The sequence below is a fragment of the Anser cygnoides genome, chromosome 8, assembly GCF_040182565.1.
Source record: "Anser cygnoides isolate HZ-2024a breed goose chromosome 8, Taihu_goose_T2T_genome, whole genome shotgun sequence".
NCBI lineage: Eukaryota > Metazoa > Chordata > Aves > Anseriformes > Anatidae > Anser > Anser cygnoides.
Window position 1 is genome coordinate 17691957 of NC_089880.1, and position 25221 is coordinate 17717177.

The 25221-nt window shown below is 38.2% G+C and overlaps 1 long non-coding RNA gene across 3 annotated transcripts in view; it reads left to right on the top strand.

Annotated features, from left to right (window-relative positions):
- The window catches only part of LOC106034043 (uncharacterized), a 504730-nt gene that overhangs the window by 197048 nt on the left and 282461 nt on the right, over positions 1-25221 (top strand). The gene's annotated exons all lie outside the window — the stretch shown is intronic.

A 25221-nucleotide genomic window follows, 5' to 3' on the forward strand; every position in this document is an offset into this window, starting at 1 on the left:
ACAGATGCCAGCACGATTCCTTGCAGTGTTTTTTTTTTTTTTTCTTCTGCATAGGACATCTCATTTTTGAAACCCGTGAAGTTATACACACATACACACACACACTTAAGCTGAGAAACTATCGCAGTTCTCTTCTGCATATGTGTTCTGACAGAGCTTTTAGTTTCAGGAGTGCATGCTTTTCCCAGAGAATCTCATTCAGCGCATAGTGGGCCTGTGTTTAGAGCCATGTAGTGATGGATGCAGTTTTCCATCGAATTATCTGCCTCATATGTTGCACAGGCTGCAACATCTGTAATGAAAATTCCTCTATGTAATGGCAATTGAATGTTGTGCTGGAAAACAGGATTCTTATCTTATGTCTGATAAGGTGTAGAAATCCTTAAAAAATGCAGCACAATTGAGGCCTACAGTGAAAACAAAAACCCCACATTCCTTGTGCCCCAAGGGTTGTGGGGGCAGGGGAAGTGGGAAGGAGGAGCCGAGGGGAGACAGGTCCGTTTCCATCCTGAAACATGCTGGGTTCTGCATGCGGTGCTTCATTGTACTTGACCGGCATTTCTGTCAGAAAATACAAAATACAAAGAGGGATTTGTGTCGTTGAAGGACAAACTGGAGGACCATTTCTGAACCACTGTACAGAAGCCTGGGCCTACTGACTGTCCATATGCACCCATGTGGGCAGGGAATGGAGAAGAAAAAATGGTCACCTGGCCTAAAGCAAGAGCTCCCAGCCCTGCAGTGCTTGTGTGTAAGCTCTGGGGACTCCAGGAGGGCACGTTTAGCTGTCAGTACCCTGTGGTGTTCCCAGGGGCAGAACGGCAGAGGCTGTTGGTAGAAACACTGGCCTTAGCTCAGGCGTCCCTCAGCAAGGTGAGGAGCGGGTGGGCCATAGCTGCGGAGAGGGACAGCGCAGGGGCAGCAGACAGAAACCATCCGTGCCCTTGGCTTGCTCCAGCCTGACCTGGACCTTGCTACCCAGCAGGAATGAGCGATCTCAAACCGGGAGCTGGAGGGGCAGGCAACCTGCTGGCCCCACATGGACTCCTGCAGGAAAAGAGCGAAAGGTGTAAAGTTATAGGGTTTTGAATTTGTCTTTCCCTGCTTATCTACGTGGGTGTAGTTCTCCGTTCTACTTTTAATGAAAATAGGGGTTGTTAAACTGCTGCTTTGCAAGTGGAGAAATTACATTTCTGGTTTTATCACCAGAAAACTTAGTGTAATTATCTCTAGGTTCATTTTGATGGCATGAGTTTTTGTTGTAATTCCCACAAATTTAAACCTGGCCCTTTCTGCCGCCAATGGCAACAGTTTCAGATTTTTGTCGGCTGACCCAGAAGAAGTGTGTTTTGATTACCCCTCAGAGGTATGCTCTGATTTAGTGAAGCGCTTCATAACTACAGCAGGTCAATAGGAAATACACTTGAACAAATACAGTGTTGCATAATGCTTAATAGTAAAGAGAAACAGTGTTAGGCATCTCAGAAGAGCCCAAGATGCGCGGGTATTTTTAACCTTATTAGCTCTGTGCCTCAGCTTCCCACTTGTAAAATGGTTTACAATTAAATGAATCAAAGGAATGTTCTGAAAATAAATTCATTAATGTTTGTGAAATGTTCAGATAGCATACCATGGAGAGTAATAGAGTGTCCCTCAAGCAAATGAAAATTCCTTGTTCTGTAGAATACAGTTTGAAGAGGGTGTGGATAGGAGAAGCCGGGGGACCACTCTCTAAATAGTGAAGATAACAAAAATATTGAACACCTGCAGTGCTCTTCTGTTGAGCACCATCTACCTAGGACACTGAAGTGAGTATTTCCTGTGGGAAAAATTAATAATGTAATCATATAATTTAAATCCATGTTGCAAATCATGAACTGAAGGGGGATGAATTAAGATTACACAAGTGTTAGTGCTACTTTAATTGCTGCCACAATGAGCCATCTTACTGCTTATATTCCTTGATTTTGCTTGACTTTATAACGGCAGTGCTCCTTTAATCTAGAGTGTGGATTTTTTGTGTGTTTAATAATATATGTTTATATATATATTCTGCATTGTCAAGTTACCAATTGAAATGAACTCCATGAGGAGTCCCTTCAGCACTGCTGGGTATTCAACCAGCTTTACAAAAAATCTGAAGTGGCCTTTGGAGGGAAAAAAAAAAAAAAAGCTCATAACACCTCACAAAACAAATTATTCCTTAAGTCTCATGCTTGGAGGTAGTTTTCAGTGTCACACCCAGTAATTCAGGGGTGGAACAGCCATCACTGCTAATGGTAGCCACCTGACCTAATTCTTCCACATTGGATGGGAAACTTGTACAAGTCTGAAAATACAAAGTGCACTAGGTGCTCTTTATAAAGTGCTTACTAGCAAGAGACTTACAGACTAGGTAAGTCTGGGGTGTAGTATTCCTGCGGCCAGCAACCCTAAGAAATGAAGGAACAAGATAAAAAGGTTGTCAGGGATCCCCCAGTTTTGTCCTAAACTGCTTTTAGTCTGTATCAGGAACTTTCACATTTTCTTTGTAGTAAGAAAGGCTTCAAATGGTGCCAGCTCTGTGGCTGCATACTCTGGAAAATCATGCTGAATTTAGCAGTTGTCTTCTGTCCCTGGCACAGAGAGAGCCCCATGAGCCTCTGTCCTTTGCTTATGGCAGCTGTGGAGTGGCATGGGTGAGAGTACTTTTCAGGTGATGGCACAGCTTCCGTTTCTTAACCAAACCTTGCATTTTCCCCAGATAAATGGGGGAAGGTGACTGGCACATCATAATCATTTGCATGCCAACTAAAAGTACTTCTTTTAAGTGGCTCCCCTCAGGGTCTTGACCTCAAAAATCTACTATTAAAGATAACCAGATTAATAAAGCAAGGGCATGAGCTGTTAGGAGGCAAATTATCTATCCATTTGATCCAGGTAGTTGCACTTAAATAGACGTGAGAGGCAGCATTAAACAAAACAAAATAAAATTTAACTTATATCCAGGTGTCCCTGTGTGGATTTTAAAGGAAATTAGGGAAGAAATGTATTAGACTGTATTTGTCAGGTTCAGCTGTGTTAAGGCAATGCAGTTGCGTTTTGGGTTTTGCATGTGACTCTATGTGCTGTTTTACTGTTATTAAGAATATTATATTTAGACTGATAATGAGGTCAGATTAGGCTATAAAGTCTTCCTGACGCATAAGAAAAAACTCTATAGTTTTAGATGCTAAGACTGAAAATCAAAGTATTCAATTTATGAAATAATGAAGGAGTCTTACCCCTCCGAAGTCTATGCTGAGTAAAAGCAGCTCATATAAAATATGTAAGTAGTGCACAGCAGAGGACATGCTGGGCATGGGAACGTGATATCCATTGGCTTATGGTCCTCAGCTTTACATGCGGGAAGAGCTTACAGGTGAGTTAGCTGAGTGGCCTTAAGTGTGCGTTTGGGGCAAGGCTTGAGCTCTCTGCTCTGAACCTGTTGTGAAACTACCCCTTGGTTGCTTTTCAGCAGGCCCTAGCCAAGCAGCATATTTGTAGCTGTATGAAATTTGGCAGCTTCACTGAAAACATGATCTGCTTGCATTTCACTGGTCATTTAGAGTGAGTAGACTCCAATGTCATGCATGTTTTAAGAGAGCTGTCTGTACAGCAGCTTGTGAGAAACAGGTCATCTGTTTAAGAAAACTACCGCAGATCAAGACTAAAAGTACCATACTGCATTAACCAATTTGTTCCAGGAGCTTTTCTTTCTAATTTGTTGCTAGACCATGCTCAGTAGATGCAAACTACCAGCTGGTCTGGGCTCCCGAAGCATAAGTATCTAGCTGGAAAGAACAACTTGTATCAGCTGGGCAGATGTAATTAAAGTTTGGGGCTTACTTTATACCCAGGTGGAGACTTTGAAAGACTTAAGGGAATTTAGTGCTAATCCAAACCTAGTATCTTCCAACCGATGACATGATGGGCAGCACAGAACTGTAATTGGAAGGGCATTGGAGGGGGACTTTGAGAGATTACGGAAGAGAGAGAAGAGAGGATTATACAAGCACAGGAATAAGTACAGCAACTTCAGAAAATTACCTAATGCAATGCAGTTCTTGTATCTTTATGATATTCAGGATTCTAGGCTTGTCAGACAGTACAATACCTACCACACACCTTTAAGTTCTGTTATAGAAATCTGCATCTGAGAATGCAAACTGTCAAAGCCTTTACAAGCTAAAGGAAGCAGCTTAGGAAGATGTAGGCAGTTCATCTGACAATGTCTCTGTTAATCCTGCCATAGAGTAGGTTGTCTCTCCTTATCTTCAGATCTGCCAAAGCAAGACAAATGATCAAACTTCAGGATGCTCTTTGTTACGTCATGTGGCACATGGCCTCACAGATGTGGGGTCCATGATCTACCCACACCCACAGATCCTGCTTTCTGTTCAGAATGCCTCTTTGAAAGTTTTTTGGGGAAAGCTTTCCTTTAATTTGCATGGCATCTTCCACTGCCTGGCAGTTCCTCTTTGTCATGTCATACAATAATTTATTCCAACAAGTGCTCAGGAGCTATTGTTAGGGATTAAATCAAGCTGCAAACATGTACATTGTCTTTTTATTTTTTTTTCTTTGACTTTGCCTCCATCTTCTTTTTCTAATGCTGCTTTCACATTATTTTTGTCTCCTCCCAGTTCTGCTTTCCTTTTCTTTAAATTTACTGGTGCTTTTCTCCTTGATTCTGGCCCTCCAGACCATTTCTTTTCTCTCTCTGATTTGGAATGGATCTCTATGCTGGTCTTTCATTGCCAGCCCTCTTGCCTCTACGTGATGATTAGCAGTCTTTTCTAACCATAATGTGAGTGGAATTTGGCAGGCAGCAGAGCACTAGTCTCAAGGACCAGACACTGCCCGGAAGGACAGCATAGCAGATACAGTGAAACAAGATGAAATCCGTTATGACCTCTTGAGATCCAAGTCAGAAAAGGCAGATTTTAAAACAAAATATTGTATTGCAAGGAAGGTGAAGGAAATTTATGAAGTCTGTTTCCCTGAGAATGAAGCATGGGATATGTTGTTTTTTTTTTCCTGATTTTATTTATTATCATAATTTTAAGCAGCAATTGCAGATGAAAACTGGTTTCACTTTAGTTGATCCAAGAAGGCAAATGGGAACTTAGGATCTTCTGGTAGCTCCAATTAGGGAAGAAATTGTGATAGCTAATTCTTTGAAGTAATCTTGTTTGATAATAAGATCCCGTTGTGCTTGCGCATGAGAGGCATCAGCCAGTCAGAAAGAGTTCCCCTGTCCACCTCACCAAACCCCACATAGTAGCATCGCCAGGAAAACTCTCCAAGCTTTTTCGGGGGTTGCACAGATGGGTGCTTACGCAAACAGGGTCTCACTTTCTTATTGCTTACACTCCATCTTGCTTTCAACCAAGATCCAATATTTTTTTGGTCAGTTTCTTTCCTGGACTCTCATCTTTGTCATTTTTCTTTTCGTCTTCTTTTTTCTTTTCTTCTCTGAGTAGTGCTGTAAGTCTTTCAGATGTCTTAAGTGAGCATAAGGAGTTATGCCAAAACCAGACATCTAGTTTTTTTTTTATTTCTGTGTCCTACTTTTTTGACTTTAAATGCTGCCTACATTTTATGGATGTCTTTCTGCCCCATATACACCTTGAACTTCACAGAACCTGCAAAACTGACTACTCAGCCAGGAAGTGCGTTTCCTCAAAGTGACTCTCTGCTGTTTTGTATCTTGTACTTCCATTTCTTGTCCACCTCTCTCACATCATGGCCAAACCAAAATGAAACAAAATAATAACAAAATCATGGACTCATAGAACAGCCCAGGTTGGAAGGGACCTTGAAAATGAGTGGATGCTTACGTATTTCAGTTTGTATTTATTGCAATATTTAAAAAAAAAAAAAAAAAGGCATTTCAATCTGTCCCATGGCTGCATAAAAATAGTTCGGACAGTGGGATAGTTTCAGGACAAGAAGCACTAAAAATAGATCTAGCATCATGTCAGTAAATATCATAAGTCTGCAAAAGTCATCAGAAACAGTCAGCAGCAAGTGTCATCAAAGAGAACCTGCAGAAGCCAGCAAACAAGAAAATAATAGTTATGACCACAGTAGCAACCGACGTTATCCAGAAATGGAAGAAAATGCAAGGAGTTTAATCACAGCATCTGGGCTGGCCACAATCCTCAGAGATGGTCATGCCTGCCAAAAGCCTAGGTTGCCATGGGGCCTGGGGGAGGGGGAATGTCTCGGGAAGCACAGTAGTGATTCCTCTGATGGATTGAAGGCCACATTGAGATTCTTGTCCAAATCCTTTTTGTAAAGGGATGATAACACCATAGTGTGTCTTGGGTACATCCTGGTCTTAAATGGGTGGAAAACATTCTTTATGAAGGCAATAGGAGGGAGACAGCATGTAGTACAAAGCTGGATGCAGTTGTGACGTGGCAGCTAGCTGGAGACAGCACTGGAGAGCTGCAGTCCCCTAATTCTCCATGGCAAATCTTCACCATGTTTTACAGATGTTCTAAAAAGTGATTTCTGCTTTGCTGGCATCTGTGACAATTCTAATAATAAATCCCATTCTTGGTCAAAAAATACATATTTTTAACCCTTCATTGAAACATGGTTACAGTTTGAGGGTGGGAGAAGTTGTGATGAAAGCTGGTCAAATAGCTTCCCTAGGAAGGGTGTTTCCTAGGATTTGGTGCTTGAAGAAGTGGTTCAGTAGGTTACACACTTCAGGCTGAGCAGCTATGAAGTAAACCGTGTTTTAGCATGGTGAGGACTCCACAGTTCCCTTTAACCACACAAGGCCTAACAGCAGGGCTACAGAATCAAGTTTCTTTTCTAATGCCCAACAAATCCTGCTATTTTTATTTTTATTTTTATTTTTATTTTTATTTTTATTTTTATTTTTATTTTTATTTTTATTTTTATTTTTATTTTTATTTTTATTTTTATTTTTATTTTTATTTTTATTTTTAATCTTTTATCATACTAGCACCCAACCTTTATGAAGAAAGGCGCAGTTTCCACCACAGTCATGACTGATATACCTTTGTTTAGGCAGGTTTCCTAGGCCTGGACTGGTGGAGATGTTTTCATAAATATTGGCACATTGCTCTATTGGCAATGACGTAATAGCTCAGCTAATTAAATTCTAGTACTATGCACTTACATGTCTGATCAGTACTAAGGCTATTCATTTTATATCATTTTAATCTTTAAAATGTTACAAAAGCTATTTGAAACGAGTGGCTTACTGTAAATGAATGGACAGAGACCACAGTCAATAAGTAAAGTGCTCATTCACCAAAGTGCTTTAGCAAGGTTATATTTTGTTAAAGATTTTGAAGCTGGACACAGTGTTGAATTGAAGCCCATCAGACATTCCCATCATTTATTTAGATTTGCTAAGTGATCTGAAAAGAGATTCAAATGCCAGCAAAAAGGGTTGGGCAGAAGGGCTACCAGGCTAATCCTCAGCACTCCCCCTGTTGTGTTTTGGACACCACTGAAGATGAAATGCAGTGTGTTAAATTATGTGACACACAACATTAATCAGAACTTTGCCTTTGTGTTATGTTGCTTTCAACGTGAGTTGGTACAGTATGACACAGGTCTTGTGTTGCCCCATAACAAGACGAAATGCAAGTCAGTGTGTACCTCAAGTGCTGCTGGTACTGGCTTGAAGAGGAATGGTTTGGCTTGGCATCTTCCTCCAACTTAAACGAGTTTCCAGCAAAGTTAACAAGTGCTTGCCAGTCACACAGGAGAAAGGAATACAAAAGATAAAACAAGTATGAACTTAACTTTTCTGTTTTTTTTTTTTTTTTTAAACAATGTCTTTGTTTCCAAGCAGTACCCTGGAAGAACATCCAAATGATGGTAAAGCCTCAAGGATAATTTTTGTATTATATTTTAACAATGTATTTTATCACTATAGCTTGCTTTAAATTTGCTTCAAATATTAAACAGACACTGGCTACAGTAGTTAGTTGAATTGTTTATGGGATCAAAATCAAACTAAACGTTCTGAAAATTTTCAGCAAGAGATTCCAGTTAATGAAAGCACCATTTGTGATGTGCTAAAACATGTATACACATAGGTATTGCCCCATTTATCAGACATGAGAGCTAATTACCTCATCCACTGCTATATTTCTTCCATCCTCTGCATTTCAATTCCCAATATTAACACATAGGTGGTCAAGCTGACCATCGAATAGCCTACATGAGCATGAATGCATTAAATAATTTAATGTTAGAAGAGTTTATTAAACTGCCACATTCTAATCAGCATGCGTACCTGCCTTCATTAATCTTGCACTGGTCCATGGTGTGTCTCTACAGCCGACATAGAGTGTGCTAATGTTAATAGGAGCTCTTAACAAACAGGATCAGTTAATCAAGGAAAATTTACTATTAGCCATATGACCATGCATACTGAAATCTAATTACAATCAGATTTAACCTCTTCATTACTGTGTTCATCCAAATATTTTCCTTATCACTTGCGATACTAAAGTATTCCAAACTGAGACATGATTATGCTCATTCGAACAAGAAATACTTGCATCAGCTCACTTTTATTAGGGAGGTAGGCTTGCTGTTTGCTATGTTTTCAATGTATAATGTGATATGGGTTATATTTATTGCCAAGATATGTAGTACAGAAAATCATTGCTGGAACAGAATGTTGAAAAATGAACGTCAGTATTCTGGATTAATTCAGATGGAATTTAGCACTTAGTAAATTATCAGTTAGAACGGGATGTGGTGGATATAATTTAGAATATACAGTTATTTTAGCAGTTAAAGTGTTTTAAGTTCTTAAGCAATGTGTTTCTTTCTGATCTCGATTGAACCATATTATTTTACAACACAGATATTTTCATTAGATCTTAGACTGTGATAAGCAATTAGGCTACATCAGTGGTCGTGATCCTCTGAGTCTGCTTGCAGAAAGGAAGAGGTTGGAAGGGACCTCTAGAGACTATTTAGTCCTCAGTCTGATAGGGAAAGGGTAAAGGGGAATAGTTCCATATTAGAATTATTGGTTTATTTTATTTTATTTTATTTTATTTTATTTTATTTTATTTTATTTTATTTTATTTTATTCTATTTTATTCTATTTTATTTTATTTTATATTTTTAAATATCCTTCTTCTGTATGTAGAAAATAGACAGTTCAGAGTAGAGGAGACCCAATCTGTTTCTTTAAGAATCTATAACATTTTGGGTGAAAGAGCAATGAATTCTTTAATTATAGTAGAGGGTAGGATCCTGAACTATTCTAAAATGTTGAGAGGGTCATTTGCATGGGAATTTTATTGTCTGAGAAGCATTATATTGCCGCACCTCTCCGTCATGATTAAAAGTGTGGGTTGGGCCCCAGCAGTGGAATTTGCTGCCTTTGGGGCAAGGACCAGCCATTGGCTTTGGAAGCACTGCTGAGCCCTGCTTTAGTCTCTATTGCCACGTGGGCTTTGGTGCCACTCCTCTCGCTCTTGCTAACCTCTTCTCTGTTATTCCTTCTTCTCCTCCACTCTAGTGTTTAAACCCAGTAACTTCTGCAAAGGAGGTAAAGTCCGGGGATGGTTTCTTCCTCTGGGAAATATCATTGTTAAAAAAATGCCATTTGGTGCAACCTGGTCCAGTGATGAAAAATGTATTTTTTGTGAGCTAGGGTAAAATACGGCCCAACAGGATGGTACAGCTGAATCCAGAAAAGGATATGGACTTGATAAGACAGGATTTAATTTTGGTTTGCTTCTTCTACAATGATTCTAGAACCATCTCTTTTCTCTCCTCCCCTGTCTTCTTTATAATTTGGATTTATTACGTCCACCAGTTTTTGCATTTTCTTCCATCCTTCAGCCTCTTTTCCTTCTCTCGGCTTTTTTATTTCTCATTTTGTTATGTTACTCTTGGACTATTCTTGCCTTACTACCTTGCTGTCTTGCCTTAATTTTAATGCAAGGTGTATTAAAACACTCCTTTGAGGGTGTGTGAGGGTTTGAGGGTGTTTTGCTTTATTTTATGGAGACTGTTAGAAATGGGCCTTTTTATTTTTGCAACTGGCTTACTGTGCTTGCTGGCTGGTATCTTGCGTCATACATAAAGCTGGGATAATCACTTAGCAGGTAAGAACACTGATCCTTTCTCCCTAACCTATCCTAGATCTCGTAGTACTACTTTCTGTCATGATGGCTCAGCTTCATCCTTGTTCAAAACTGAGGATCTGAACTTTTTCTGTATGCCAGCGACTAGATGACTCCTCACGTTTGTCCTGTCACGGCAGCCACTTTCTGCTGAAGTACGCACTTTTCAAGGTACGGGGTTGCACTTGGAGTGAAAGCATGGCTATCACCCAACTGAGTATGCCGCAGTACACACACTCTCAAGGCACCATGCACAGTACTTGTCAGATTTTGGGGAAGCCAGCACATTTACAGGTCACTATCAAACCTGTAGAGAAACTGTAGGGTAAGGGGAATTTGAGTACCACGAATGCTGTGTGTTAACGGTGGGGTTGGGGAGAGAAGGTGTTTCTTCCAACCAAGGTAGTTTATATTTATAACTATTGTATATTTATAATGCTTGTTTTTCAGCGTATAATGTATTTAGGAATTGTATTGGTATCTGGTGCTTTTAACAAACCCAATAACATTGTCAGGGCTGAACAGAGAAATAAATAACATAACAGGAACAAAATATGACTCTTCATTAGTAGAGTATCTTTCCTCTGCTCTGCTTTCCTTTTGTACTTCTGGTGCTTTTGATTGCAATTGCTGTTCAAATCTGACCACAAAGGAGAACACTGATAACTTGCTAAATGTACAAATCCAGCATGTTAGAAGAATTTAATGCAATAGTATATGACTCAAATATAATGTAGTTTGGAAATGTCATATGATAATCCTACATAAAACCCTATTCATCAAAAGGCTTCTGCTGTCAGGCTGTGATGATGCTTTGATTATTTTACACATTATTTACACTGGGTAGAGTTAGAAGGCATATTCTAAGTGTGATTCAAGATGAAAAGTAATTCTTTAAAGAGAAGGTGTATTCTTTGTACAGATGTTAATTTTGATTGTAAGAAAGAGGGGAGAAATATTAATAAAATTGGTTGGGACATAACAGTATTTTGAAATTACTCTTAAGAAGTGAATGGATGTATAACATGAAAGTATTTTTAAAAATTTAACATTACATTAAAGTGGCTGCCTGAGTTCTGTGACTGGGAATTTGTAAGCTAAAGGAGATATGACATTTACTGTAATGAAATCAGGATGGCTAGAAAAAAACGTCTGAAAAGGGCCTAGACTGGAGAAAAGAAGGACAATTCAGCAAGATTTGTGGTATCATATATCATGGGGCAATACTGAGCTCATAGCAGCTGTTTAACACTGGAAATGCTGTTTATCAGTCCAGCTGAATAAAGCAAATCAAGAAAAGGAAAGGGAGAAATTGGGCACAGAGTGCCTGTGCTGTGTGTGCAGAGCATTGCTGAAAGGGCAGGTTGGTGGTGGCAAGCAGCGTAAGGGAGAGAATCACGCAATCCTTAAGGGATCCACGAAGGGACTTGGAGGTCTGAGAATTGCCAGTAAAACCTATGAGTGAGGAATTCTACAGATAATACAACACATTTTCACTCTGCTTTCCTTATTCTTCCCTGCCCTGCCCTTCCCTGCCGTGCCCTGCCCAGCCTTGCCCTTCCAGCCCTTCCTGCCCAGCGCTGTGCTGCATTGCATTTCATTAAAGAACAAGTTTTTTTTTCCAGGATCTCCCTGTAAGGAGCAGATAATATGTATTGTCCTGAAGACTCAATACCGGTCCTTTCAGATTCACCCACTCTCTGTGCATTCTGTCACTTCCCACAGGAAAATGAAAACTGCTGATGTAATTCCCCTTTACTTTTAATGAAATGTAGTGTTTCTCTCTATCCCTAACTGACCAAGCAGAGTGGTTACCTATTGGCTGATAAATACTAATGTTGTATTGATGATGCTGAAATTATCTTCTTCCAGTGTCATGATCTAAAGTAAATATTACTTATCCAAAACTAAAATTAGTAATCTACGTATCAGGAGACAGTGGTAAATTAAAATCATAAGAACTTTTCCTTAATTATGTACTAGGCTTACAGTGGTCTACTGCTACATTTTACTAGAGTAAAACACTAAATAGTATTTGCCACTAAATATCAATGGTTTTATTCCTTTTTTTATATTCCATTTTTTTATCATGTTTTTTGAATTTCCTACGCACATCAAATAGCAGAGAAAATAAAATGGGGCATAAACAGTTTTAGAAAAGTAACATTAGAGGGAATTTGCTGAAGGAGCTGGAAGGCCAGATTAAAACATTTTCCAGACCTACTGGGGGCTTATCTTAAAACATGACCAAGATAATTGTTTTATTTTCCTCTACTGCAACATCTGGAATAAGTTCCTAAAAAAGATAAGAAGTGTATGCACAAAGTGCAACTGCAACACAGTATTACACTCCCACATAGCTTTTCATTTAATGTGTTTCAACTACCACCTGGCCAAACAGAGATGAAAATTTAGTAAAACATGTTCAAGCTCGAAGAAGCGTTCAATCTTTTGCTATTCCCTACCACACTTCACATGATTTGTCTCCTGCTTCTCTTTCTCAAGGGCTGAATGTTTCAGGGAATCACAGTTCCTAGTCAGTGGAGTAACCACAACAAAGCTCTTCTGGAAATGAAAACTACATCCAGCCTCTTCTGCTTTTATCTGTAAATGAAACCCACGCTTGTAAGCCTGTGTCTGCTGTTGTAGACTGTGATGTCTAAGGGAGTTAGGCACCCATTTATAAATCCCATCTTGGAAAACACATCTGAAGAGAGTTATTTACTTATTCTTTGTGATTATATGGCATTAGAAGATAAAAGTGTTTTCCCTGGGATAACTTATTTGTAGCTGAGCTTTCCATTAATGAGAATACACTCAGTTTTCTACACTGTCTGTGATTTATACACTGAAGATATAAGTGCATACAGCTTGAAAATATAGAAATACTTGTATTAAAAATAAATTATAATAGATTTCAGATTATCTGAAAACTGTGAGATGTGAAGGAGGTGCTTTTCAGAGAGCAAGCTACATCAGGCCTTTCTGCAATAATGTGATACAATTTCTACAGCGGTGTGGATACCAAATACATCTGGAAGCAGAGGTGGGCCACTTTGCTGGGTAGTTCACGATCAGCTCCAGGCATCCTTCCTAGGAAAAGCATGCAAGAATCATGCAAGGCTTGCAAAAACAAGCTTGTTAATTCTTAACAAAAGGAAAAAAAACGGAATATCTATCCAACTGTAGTGCATATATGTGTGACAGTGAGAAAGTCACAGCTTCTGGATGCTGCAGACCAAACTGCACAAATTCTGGTAGCAATGGATGTAAAGGTTATGAAGATCAATGCCAGTTTTTGAGCTATTCTGTTAGTGTCTCCTGATTCTGCTAAAACTTAAAAATCAAAGCTGAACTATTCCTCATTGGGTGGTCTGATCCCTTTCTAAGTCAGGAATCTTACTTCTGCTCCTTCAAACAGAAAGGCATGCCAGCAGCAATAATGACTTATGTCCAGCTGGGAATTACCACGAGAATCGTTTCAATATTTTTTCTTGGAATAAATGCAATTTCTTTGACTGCCTCCTCAGCTCCTGAAATATTGCAAAGAAGAAATGAATGAATGAGCCCAGAAAGTATACTTCAGCATTTCCTCCTCCAACCTTTTTATTCACCATTGGAAAGTTAGCATTTAATGATAACAGCAAATTATACAGACTTACACTGTGTTGTTTTTTTTTTTAAAATTTAATTTAATTTAATTTTATTTTATAAAGTAGCTTGTCAAGAACTCCTCAGTTTTTAAAGTCAGAATATTTTATTGCCTTTTAAATATTTTCAGAACAGAATGTTTCAAAATTTTCAAAATACAATTTCATTTGAAGTTATTTGAAATAACTTTCTATTTTAAGAAAATTGCTTGCATGAGACAAAACAAAATACTCCTTTAGTGTTTGAATGCTATATAAAATTTGCATGTGGTCTAAAGCAAACCTTTGTCTTTTTGGTTTGCTGAGAATTTTTGTTTTGTTTTGTTTTCAGGTCAGTCTAAGGAATCCTCTCCCATCCCCATCCCCCTTTTCTTATAATTGAAGGTGAATCAAAGTCATATTTTAAATTTAGATAACTACCTTATCTATTAGAAAGAAACAAAGAAAAGGAAAATAGAGATAAGGCATAGAGGGGTTACCAAGAGTAACAAATATTCGTGAAAGTGTGTTTCAAAGAGTCAAAGACAGACATTTAAATCCATTTCCAGATCATATGTTCTATGGATCTCAAAGGAAGGAAAGCTCTGCCTTGACTCAGGGTTTTTCTGAAAGCTCATTCCTGGATCCAAGTAGATGTTTGACGTGATTATAATTCAATCAGATGATAATGGTCCCATCTGGTAATAGAACTGCAAGTCAGCCGAGACTGATGAAGGTGACATTTTACCTTCTCCAAATTCTTCATTCGGGAACTCAAAGGACCTATAAATTTGATATCCAACTCTTCCTCCTCACTTCCTGACAACACGTCCACTTGTAAGTCCTTTTCTCTTCCCGTTTTTTGCTGAGACTATTCCTGTATTTCATCTCCTAATGAATGTCATGAAATCATATTTCTGCACACTTCATAATCTGCTAACTTTTACCACCTTAAGATGGCAACATGACAGTTGCTCATCTATATTTTGACTTTTTAGTTGTTGTTATTAGCCTTAATGAGAGAAGAAGTTCACTATAAACTCAGCTGTCTCTATGCCATTTCTGCAGCCATTTCCACAAGAATGGGGAAAGCATAACAAATGCAGCTAGGCTCTTTTAATACCGTTGCTAACTTTCCCAGAGGTAGCCTGAATGCCATTACTTGGCATTGCCTTGTTTAGACTGGCATTTAGTATCAGAATATATTAGTACCTTCTGCTTAATTAAAGTAAACAGTGATTAAAAGTCTGATGATGCTTCCTAATTCAATACCAAGGTCTATATGCAACAAGATGAGAATGTAACTGCAGATTGTTTTCTTCAGGAGTGAGGTTTGCACACAAAGTTCCCCTGCAGCCTGTGGCCATGCTTCTTTATTGCCATTTTGGCCATGCCTGTATCTCTCTCTGTAATGAGAGATGTAAGCACTGGGTGAAAAGAGCACTGAGGGAGAGAAGTTTTTAACCCAAATTGTTTTGCTATCTTTTTCATAGGTCATTCCCTTCCCTTCTAAACAACTGTCAGTCAAATGAGACAGTGTGGAAGTTGATATAGGAGCAGAAAAAAGCAGAAAAGGCAGAAGGAGTATGTTAGGTAAGGGTCAGGAACCTCCTGAAATGGCTTCATCAATGACAAAACCAATATCCTGAAAGGGTAATACATGGTAGAGAAGAATGCAGTATTTCTGATCTTGTATCACTGGAGATACAAAAAGAGTATCTAGCCACAGGTATGTTCCCTGTATGATGTTTGTGTTGTTGTTCATTGTCCATCCAGATGATAAGCCCTTGAGGACAACAATCACATCAATCTATAGTACCCTACAAATTTCCCTAAGAATTTTTCAACAAGCTCTCCTAGGCTTTATTTTCTATGTGCTGGCAGCAACAAACGTTGCAGCAGGTTTTTCTGTCTGACACCTCTCGCTCAACCTGATCACTATATTTATCGACACACAGATTTGTTTTTTCAAATCTCAACTTCAATCATATTCATTTTCTCATCTCGGAAGATTGCTTGGCACTAGCGTGGGTTTGGTTTGGTTTGGGTTTTGTTTTAATGACGCTTCAACAAAGATCATTGAGTTTCAAACAAATAAACTTCTCTTCCAGCCTATCCAGAAAAACACGTTGCAACCTAACAGAATAAACCTCCATCTTGTAGCATGATTTGAGGGATAGATAAAATGTGTGCTCAGTCCATACTTAGGGGGAACGTGTCTTTATTAATTGCAATCATCCATTGCCAGATTTTATCCTCATTTTACTGAATGCTATTTTATTGCTCCAGTCCCCCCGTGCATACTATGCGAGAGCATGAGTTTATGTACTGTACATATGCATAAAAGAATTTGACCCACAGTGCTATTGGTTTGTTGCTGCCAGTCATTGTATTTTGTTTTGTTTTGTTTTTCACGTTTTATTGCCTATTTAGTCAATAACACCTCATAGACCTTTAATTTTTTGAGGTATTCAATACTTCTACTGATTTTATATTAACCGTGTATAATATATAAATAAAATCTTGATTTTTTTTTCTAAATAAAATATCATAAAGGCATTTTTAGTGTTGAGTCAACAGCTCTGAGATGCTGAAACAATAAATTTAGCAGCATTTCTTCATTCAGCCTGTAGTCCTATCTCACTAGACTCTGATAGTCTAGAAAGGGGAGGAGACATCTGAAAAGGTCTGGAAATGTCTCCGTTGTCTGTCCTTTCTAAAGATGGTTTTCAGGAAGGGGGGCAGACAAATGCTTCAGCTGTGGGATTGCAAGTTCCACGTTCCTACTTCTTCAGCCTTGAGGAGATTGCTATAAAGATCGTCCTCCGTGTGCTTGGTCTTGTTCCCACACTCCTGCTGTTGACACCATCACCTGCCTACTCCCAGACTCCCCCTTATCTGCGGCAAAATGCAAATCTTGTTCAAATGATGATAGTGATCTCACACCAAGTAATAGCAATTTTGTTGCAGACCATCAGTCATGTATCCCCTGTGCCCAGTGTTGTCACCAGATACAAAGAATGAGCAGGTCAAAGCAGCTCTCTTAAAACTAAGACATTAGGTCAAGCCTAACACTGAAAGCTGGGGCTCCGTAAATATTGTCTGAAGGTAAGCTGACATCTTCCTATTTAGGAACACTCATTCTGTGTGAACAACCTGGAAAATCTGGGGGAGAATGAAGAATTTGGCCAAAAAGTAATATTAGCAACAACATATCCACCAATGAAGGTCTCTTCCTTACAGGAAATTTCCTAGTAACTGCTTGATGTCATTCCACAGCCAGCAGGATAATGGTCACTGGGCAAATGCCGACTGCCCGGGTCTTCTCCGTCACCTCCTGCAGGGAGTGCTGCCTGCTGCTTGGTGGCCAGCAGACAGCCAAGAGCTGGCTGCTGGTGGTGTGGGCAGGATGTGCTAATTCCCAGCAGCGCTGCCTGCTTTTCATCCCGTTCCTGCTACCGTGCTTTCAGGCCTGTTACCCATCGCAGATGCCCTCAGTGCAGTTTGTTGAACTCAGCTGTGATCCTCTAAGATGACAGTAAGGACATTCCCAGTTCCCCATCAAAAAGCCAGCTCTCTATCTCATTCCACTACAAATCCCTCAATACTTGCATGCTAGATCTTCTGAAAAGTCTTCCCAGTAGCATGAAGAGGCTCAGTAGAGGGAATGGGTGTTCGACTCATGCAACTTGTAGCTGCCACATTCTAGCTGCAGCCTTTTTGATGTTGTTGTTCTTTCTTCTTGCCGTTTGTTTTCCTGTCCAGCCAGTTCTGAGTCTGGGCAGTTTTATGTCTGCTCTGGTATAGAGAAAGGATATGCAAATGGAAGTCTTCCTGTAGCATCTTCCCAAAGAGCATTTCTGCCATTCAGGAAACATACTTTGTGCAAACAAAGAAAATCTGTGGTTGCTTGTGTCTTCAGTATCCACGTGTTGATGGTTTTATTCTCCTTCATGTTGAATTTAGCTAATGATGTGGCTGAATTTTAGTAATCTATAATGAGAAAAGCACCATCTAAAATGTTCTTTTAAAATAATCAGATAGAAACTTATGCCCATAAATATAGGGGGAAAAGCACCTGTTTTCTGCAAACTGTTTTCTCTTTGGTAATGGCTCATTCCATATCAGCTGAACCACTCAGCTGCAGTGGGTTGTTGTTTCAGTTTATAAGGTTTTTGAAGGAGTGCTGTTATACAATCTTTTAAAATAATACCAGGAATATTACATCTTTAGCTAAGAAAAGAATGCCATGATTATGAGATCTATTCCCTCCCAAAGACAGCCAGCCATATTTATAAATTGGTGTGATCTCACTAAGTAATTGTTCGGGTTTGCCTTGACTCACTAGTCTCAGTACTAAGTGGACTGGTAATTTAGCTTCTCTTTAGTTTCTGACTATCTTGACCTTTACGCTTTCTTTTTATGTTGTTATACTAACATGGTATTTTGTATGCTCTGAATAATACAGACAATAATGGTGTGTCTGTATTGAAACAGGGAGACATCAGGGGTTTTTATATAATTTTATTACTTTCTTCCACTGTGCATCAAAGTTCCACACAGAGTGCTGGTTTTTACCTAGGATTTTTTATTTTTTTTTTATCGAACAGAACTTTTCAACCTTGTGTGATCTCTTTACAATTCCCCTTAGAATACATAATTGTGCTCGATCAATTTGTTAAAGGCTTTTGAAGTGTTAAAAAAGCTGCATTAAAATTATTTTCTTTCAGGTTTTATGTTAATGAACATAGGTGCTATTCAAAGCAAAGTCAGTGTGTCAAGGGAACTTTAACTAAAGTTATTCATACATAAACTAAAAAAGGAAACATCTTTAGTGGAGGAAAATACATTTAATGAGTAAGTGCAGCACACAATTCCTCCTTTCAAAAATGTCAGTTCATATTGAACCTCCATTCTAGATATCTTACAATTACTTTGTCAACAGAAGGTAGAGTAGTGATGGATGATACATTGGTTCTTGAAACCAAACTTTCTGTGAGTTACTTAGACTGAAACTAAGTGCTTTTACATTCCAGTCTTATTGATGATAGTGGTTTTATATTTATCACCCTGTCATTTCAGTTGACTGTATCAGCCTCTTCAGTGCAGGAATATGGACACTAATGGAGGTGTGTCCTTAGTGCTCTAAAGGGTCACAGATTCATTCCACTAACACGTTCACAGCCCTGTTATAAGCTCAGAAATTGTTTTGCCATTTTAAACAGTAATCTGAAGCTGTAGGTGCAGGAAGCCTGTGAAAAACAGTTTCTTACTGGTCTTTTTAGACCATGCTACCTGTTTGACACTGAATATGCTTCTTTCAACTTTCACTAATATAATGTTACTGTTTTGCAACCTGCCCTATAATAGTCAGAATTCTACCAGGGCCTTGGGAGTCCAGGATCAGATTGCAACATTTATTTATAAGAAATTCTGTCAAGAATCAATAATAGTCTTGGGTCTCAAGTTCCTTCTTTAATAATACTTTGATATGATTTGTCACAAGCTAGCCCACAGTATCCACCAGATTTTATTACTTAGCTTGCAGCACAGTCTCTCATCTTTGAGTCATGAGATCAGCCATGGGGAGACCTTTAAAAAGCTATATTCTTTACTGTTTGGTTATTACAGAAAGTCTATATTACTCAATAATATCTTTTATAAGGTGTGCTGTCACATCTTCACATAGATGTTTAACCTCGATGTAGATATACTGAATGCCTGGAGGCCATTTTAGTGACATGGACATTGTTTTTCATGATTGGATGCCAAATGTATCAACAAAAACAACAGAAGTTGGGCCTTATTTTCACAGCTTGGTAGTTCTGACTGAATCTCATACTAACTGTCGATAGCAACTAAGATTTTATTTAGAGTGTAGAGTGTAACATTTTTATTACTTGAAAGTAGAAGAAATTCTGTGAAAGCAATTTAGATTACTTTCCACTGTAATATCAGTTCCTTAGGTTCTACTGTGTATCTCAATAAACAAGACCCTACTGTGTCACTCGCATATTGTAGTTCTAAATATAAAAGATTTAACTCAGACCTGAAATTCAGATAGTTACAGTTGGCATTTATTTATACAGGCTGGTTTACAAAATGAATTATATGTATTGTTGACTTAAGGCACAATATGCTTGATTCACTGAAATTTTCAGTAAAGTTTGTTACAAAATGCTTTGAGTGAAAACAATCTAATCAACATACAAAATTCAGATCTTCCTCTTCCATTTTTGTGAAATTAAGAACTGAAGAATCACAGAGGAAGAAAGAGTTTCATTTTTTTTTTCTGTGTATCTTGTATGTCATCAGTCATGCACACAAAAACAAATTATAAATATATATTCATAAATCATATTTTTTCCAAATACATAATTTGGGAAAATCATATACTAATTATGTCAAATGTATTATTTCTTGGAGTTTTCCTGTTACTATTAGGAACTCGTTATGTGTACTTTGCTTTATTTGAAGGCTCTTTTATTTTGCTATGTAACCATGTTGTTAGCAGAGAAGAAAGCTTTTAATTAGGGTATTGTTGAAAACTGAGTTATGTTTTTTGGTCCAGGCAAGTTTTCTTCAGGACAGAAGCATGCACATTTTTCAACACTACTCATAGTGAGTGTGTTAGAAAGATAGTAGGTGTGGTGATTTAATTTTAAGAGATTATATCTCCCTTGTTTATCATTTTTAATGCCTGTCCCAGCAAAACTTGTAAAGCAGGTAGGTCTTTGTGAAAGCCAATCCTCATGTATAATTAAGTTACATGGCCTGTTCCAGCTCAAATCTAAGAATACAAAACTATTAATAGATCCATGGAGGACTGTAGTACACATATTGGAAAATAAAAATAATTAAGAAGTAAAAGCAAATTTTGAATTATGTAGAGGCAATCTTGAATTGACTCTAGAAGTTTCAAGTGTTTTATTTTGGAAATGTGACATTTTCACAGAGTAATTCTGAGACTAAAAATATACGTTGGTTTGACAAAAAAAAATTGTGAAAAGCTACTAGAATTCTTTCCTTAATGAGAATTGAATTGATAACTGGGGACATTTCCTTCAAAAGACTTTGCAAGTTATCCTGAAAGAAAGAGTTTAGTATAGATGCACTAGATCTAAAATGTTGTAATTCCGTAATATCTAAAACACCGTTTTAATTTTGCAAGTTGTTTCAATTTCTGGCAATAGCCTTGGAAAAGAAGTCCTCAGGAAATACAGCAATGTATAATATTCAATAGCATTCATTTTCAGGCATCCTAGTCAATTAATTTTGAAACATGTTTAAAAGATCGTTGTCTAATTATGTCTCTGATGTTTGATTTATATTGAATGAATGAACTAGGAAGATGAAAAATATCTTTTGCAATGGATATTTTGGAAAAATTAATGGATCTGCTACCACCAGTCAGTTCATACACACACACACACAGATACAGACATATATGCACACGCATACATATGCGTATATAATAAATAGTGCAGCTATTTTCTTTGCCATTTTTACCATATGTAGTTGTAGTCTAGCTTTAAAATACCTGAATAATCTACCAGCAGGTAATATTGACTTAAGTGAAAAAAGATAGTAATAATAATAATAAAAATGATAGAAAAAAAGCCTGGAGTAACCTATTGTGGAAAAGAAAAGGCATAAAATAGGTCTGGACTTGAACACTTCCTCTGTAAAATAAATGAGAAAAAAAAATCAGGAAAGCTGTAGAGCTTATCAGAGAGAAAAAAAAAATAGAGGTAGGCATTTCAACATTCAAGTTGCAAACACGGAGGTAGTGGAGACCTGGCTTCCTGCCTAAATTTCATAAACTAACCTCTGCTCTAAATTTGTGAGAAACAGAGAACATGCTAACCCTATAGCTGTCTTGTCTAGCTTGACCTCAAGCCCACAGGCTGAATCTGTCTCATCAGAGCAATTCATTCAGCGCATGGCCTGCTCTTTTCCTTAGAGCTGTTGCCCTCCCTGAGGAACAAAAGGAAATATGCTCATCACATGACCCAAATGCAGATGTTGCCTATCATACAAACAGATTTATATCTGCCACATCCCTGCTTAGCATGCAGTTGTCTTTTTTTTTTTTTTTCTCCAATAGCCTCCTTTGTACACATGCAAAGAGAACGGCCATTTAGCTGGCCTTCAGTGCCTGCAGAACAGGATGTGTTATTAGACGCATCAAGAAAGCTTCCCCTCCCAACAGAGAAAGATTGTTCTTTTCTAACATGGATATTACTTCTTCACTGCATTAACTATCCGTCTAACAAGAGTATGACAAATGCCTATTTCTCTGCAGATATTTAGATGCATTAGTAAGCAAGAAGGAACACACTGAATAATACACCAGTTTTACCATTTTAATAGTATGAATGCATAGTGGGTAGGTGCCTATTTTTTAAAACTAGTAGCAGAGTCAATCTTTTCAAGATCCTTCATTGTTACTGATTCTGGAGACTCTTGTCAAGGTACTCACTCAAATGGACAAAGCTGATCAAACTAACTCAGATTCAGTATGTCTTTTTTTCCTTGAACCTTGTGATTTAGCAGTCAATCCTGACAAGCCATTGGCTATTGCCAGAGTCAGTTAACCTTAACATAATAATAAGTCCTGCAAAACCCCTCAAAATTCAAAGCAAAACAACTTGAATGGTTACTAATTGTGGTAGGTTGATGGTACTGTGAAATTAATTGTATACAGGCATCATTAGTTTTATTGGTTGCAGGCCAACTGTGGCAGAGGTCTATTTAGCGTGTGATAGGAAAGCGAAGGAAAGTGTTAACTTGGGTTTTGATCTTATCAGCCTCAATCACTTCCATAAATCTGTGTTCTAGAAATGCATCTAAGTTTGTCCTAACTTTCCTGGGAAGCCCATATTTCCCTCTAGTCCCATCAAAGTTCACTTTATTAACCCAGGAGTTATAGGTTTCAGCAGAAATAAATTCTTTTAGCAGCAACAAAATGTACTTGTCGGGCTTTCCAACAGATTCTCTGAAAATCTCATTCTTTTGTGTAGGAGCCACATTTTGTATGCTTACCTCTGGCAGCTGCTCTTCTGTAGTACATTTGCCATCTCCTGCTCCCACATCCAGATCTGTAATACTCATGTATTCGTCAAGTTATGTTTGTATTCACTTCACCTCACTTGGGCATATAATTCACAGAGCCCAAAAGAAATGGTTGCCTTTTTTTTTTTTTAACAGAACTAGGACACAACAAGAGAGCAGAGTAAACAACAGATTTTCTACTCCTGAGCATTTGCAAGAACTCTGAACAGTGAAGGAGAAAATAAAACAAGATTTGTCATTGAAAAAAAAAATCCTAAATCCTGCATACACATCCTTGAGTTTCAGTTGAGCAGAATAAACAGTCATAGTTTAGATAATGGCTTGTTTGCAGTTGTGTTTCAGTTCTGTTCTGTTATGCTTGGTGGAAGTATTCAAGTTTGTGTTCTTTTGCTTAGAAGTAGAAAAACGCCTTTGAAAGTGTGATCCTTCTGAGCAATCTTTTGATTTGTTTCTCCAGCAAATTTACCTGAATTCACCAGATCTGTAAGGGCTCTTTTTGATGTTTTTGAGGAATCTGTATGTTCCCTATGTTAAGTTTATGAATGTTGTATATATATCTCTGCAGTTGTTATATGGCTTCTGAAGGCCCACTTCAAAGTTAAATCAGCTGTCTGGCCTTGGATCTGAAGAGCAGCGTCAGTTGACATTTTTGACACTCTTAATAATATGCAATGGCTCATAGTTTTTGAATATTTACTTTATTTAATCAGGACCTGAGAACTGGTTGATCATGAGACGAGAGTTTGGCCAGGATTGCAGGAAGACACTTTAAAATTAAGAATTTGAAAGGAATTAGAGGATAATCCTCTGTTGACCATCTGTTTCCCAGTAGAACAAAAGGAGTGAGAGGAAAGACACCAAAACAAGGAAACCTAATTTGAGCTGTTTAGTCTCCTGAAACGAAGTGTAGATATGTCTTTAGTTTTCTGTTATTTCTAGCCCTTTTTCTTCTGCTGTGATATTCCTGTAGATAATTCTGTTTCTCTCCCTGAACATCCTGCTGTCCTGATGGTTTTTAGGAGGGCCGGATAGACGATCTACACTGCACTGTGCTGTAGAAAGCAATACAGCCACACCAGCATGGAGCTGTATACTGACAGGGCTGGATTCCCTCCAGAATGTAACAGAGCTCATTTACATTTAGCTCCAGGACCTATATATTACTTCACACTGTTCTGTGACAGAAGATAAACCTAGCCTGCCATGCTGGCATTAACATGGCTGATAATCAGGCATTTCTGTAACATTAGCAGCTCAATCTGAAAGTCCCATGCTAGGAACTGGGTTTGTGACTTCTGCTTGGAAAGAGGAGAGGCCGGGAGGAGATGAAAAGGACAGCTTCATCTCTGAGCTACAACTGTGAATGCCTGGGAAGTGAATTCAATGCACCAAGTTTGATCTGAAATGAAGATTATCCTTGTGCTTACTGGGACTCTGTTGCATCATGATTTTGCGTTAGGTTGTTCAACATACAGAGAAATGTGGCAATTGTTAACGTCTCTTGAAAGGAAGTCACTGCATTAAGATGCTAGGAGCACAGCACTGGAATGTGCTCTTCCAGTAACTCATTCATTAGCACTGAACACCAGGAGAAGGAACATGCTCACTGCACACTGACAAACTCAGACCATTTGGCAGGTTCTGAGGCTTTTGGCAGGTTGGCATTGGGACATGGGCTGAGCTTTTAACCTTACCCACAACATTAATAATATTTAAATTGAAAGAATACGTACTCCAAGCAGGGCACGTTCCCAAGTTTGTGCCATGATCTAAGCCATGCTGTACTTCAGGACTCTGAGCTCTGGAGTGCTTATTAATTTTTCCCTGTAATTCTTAATAAAATTGTATTGCAGCATGCAAGCAACAAGGGCCTCTTTGATAATTTACTGTCTGCAAGTTCAAATCCATGTTAGTGAAGGGATCTGTCCGCCTTATATTTCAAAAGTAATGAATTCAAATTCTGTTGGGATTGTAATTTTATTAGAAATTCTATGTATCTTCTCTTGTTATTATTTCTGGGTCAAATGTATCATTATATTGATTGATCAACACTTAATTTGTTATTATCCATAAGTGCTCAGCAAATAATGAAAATATCCTGTCACTTTGTTAAAGAACGAACAAAAGAGACAGTATTAGGTTACTTTTTTAATTAATTTTTTGCATACATGTTGATCAAGCTTATATATCTCTGAGGGTTTGGCTGGCCACTCAAACATCTGGCAGGAAAAGCTGAGCAGTGAAATAACTCATTTATATATAGTAAAGCCTGCATTTTTACCACTGTTCACTGTAAAAATAAACAATGTGCAGGGCAATAGGGTTCATGATAATGCCATAAGTTAATGATC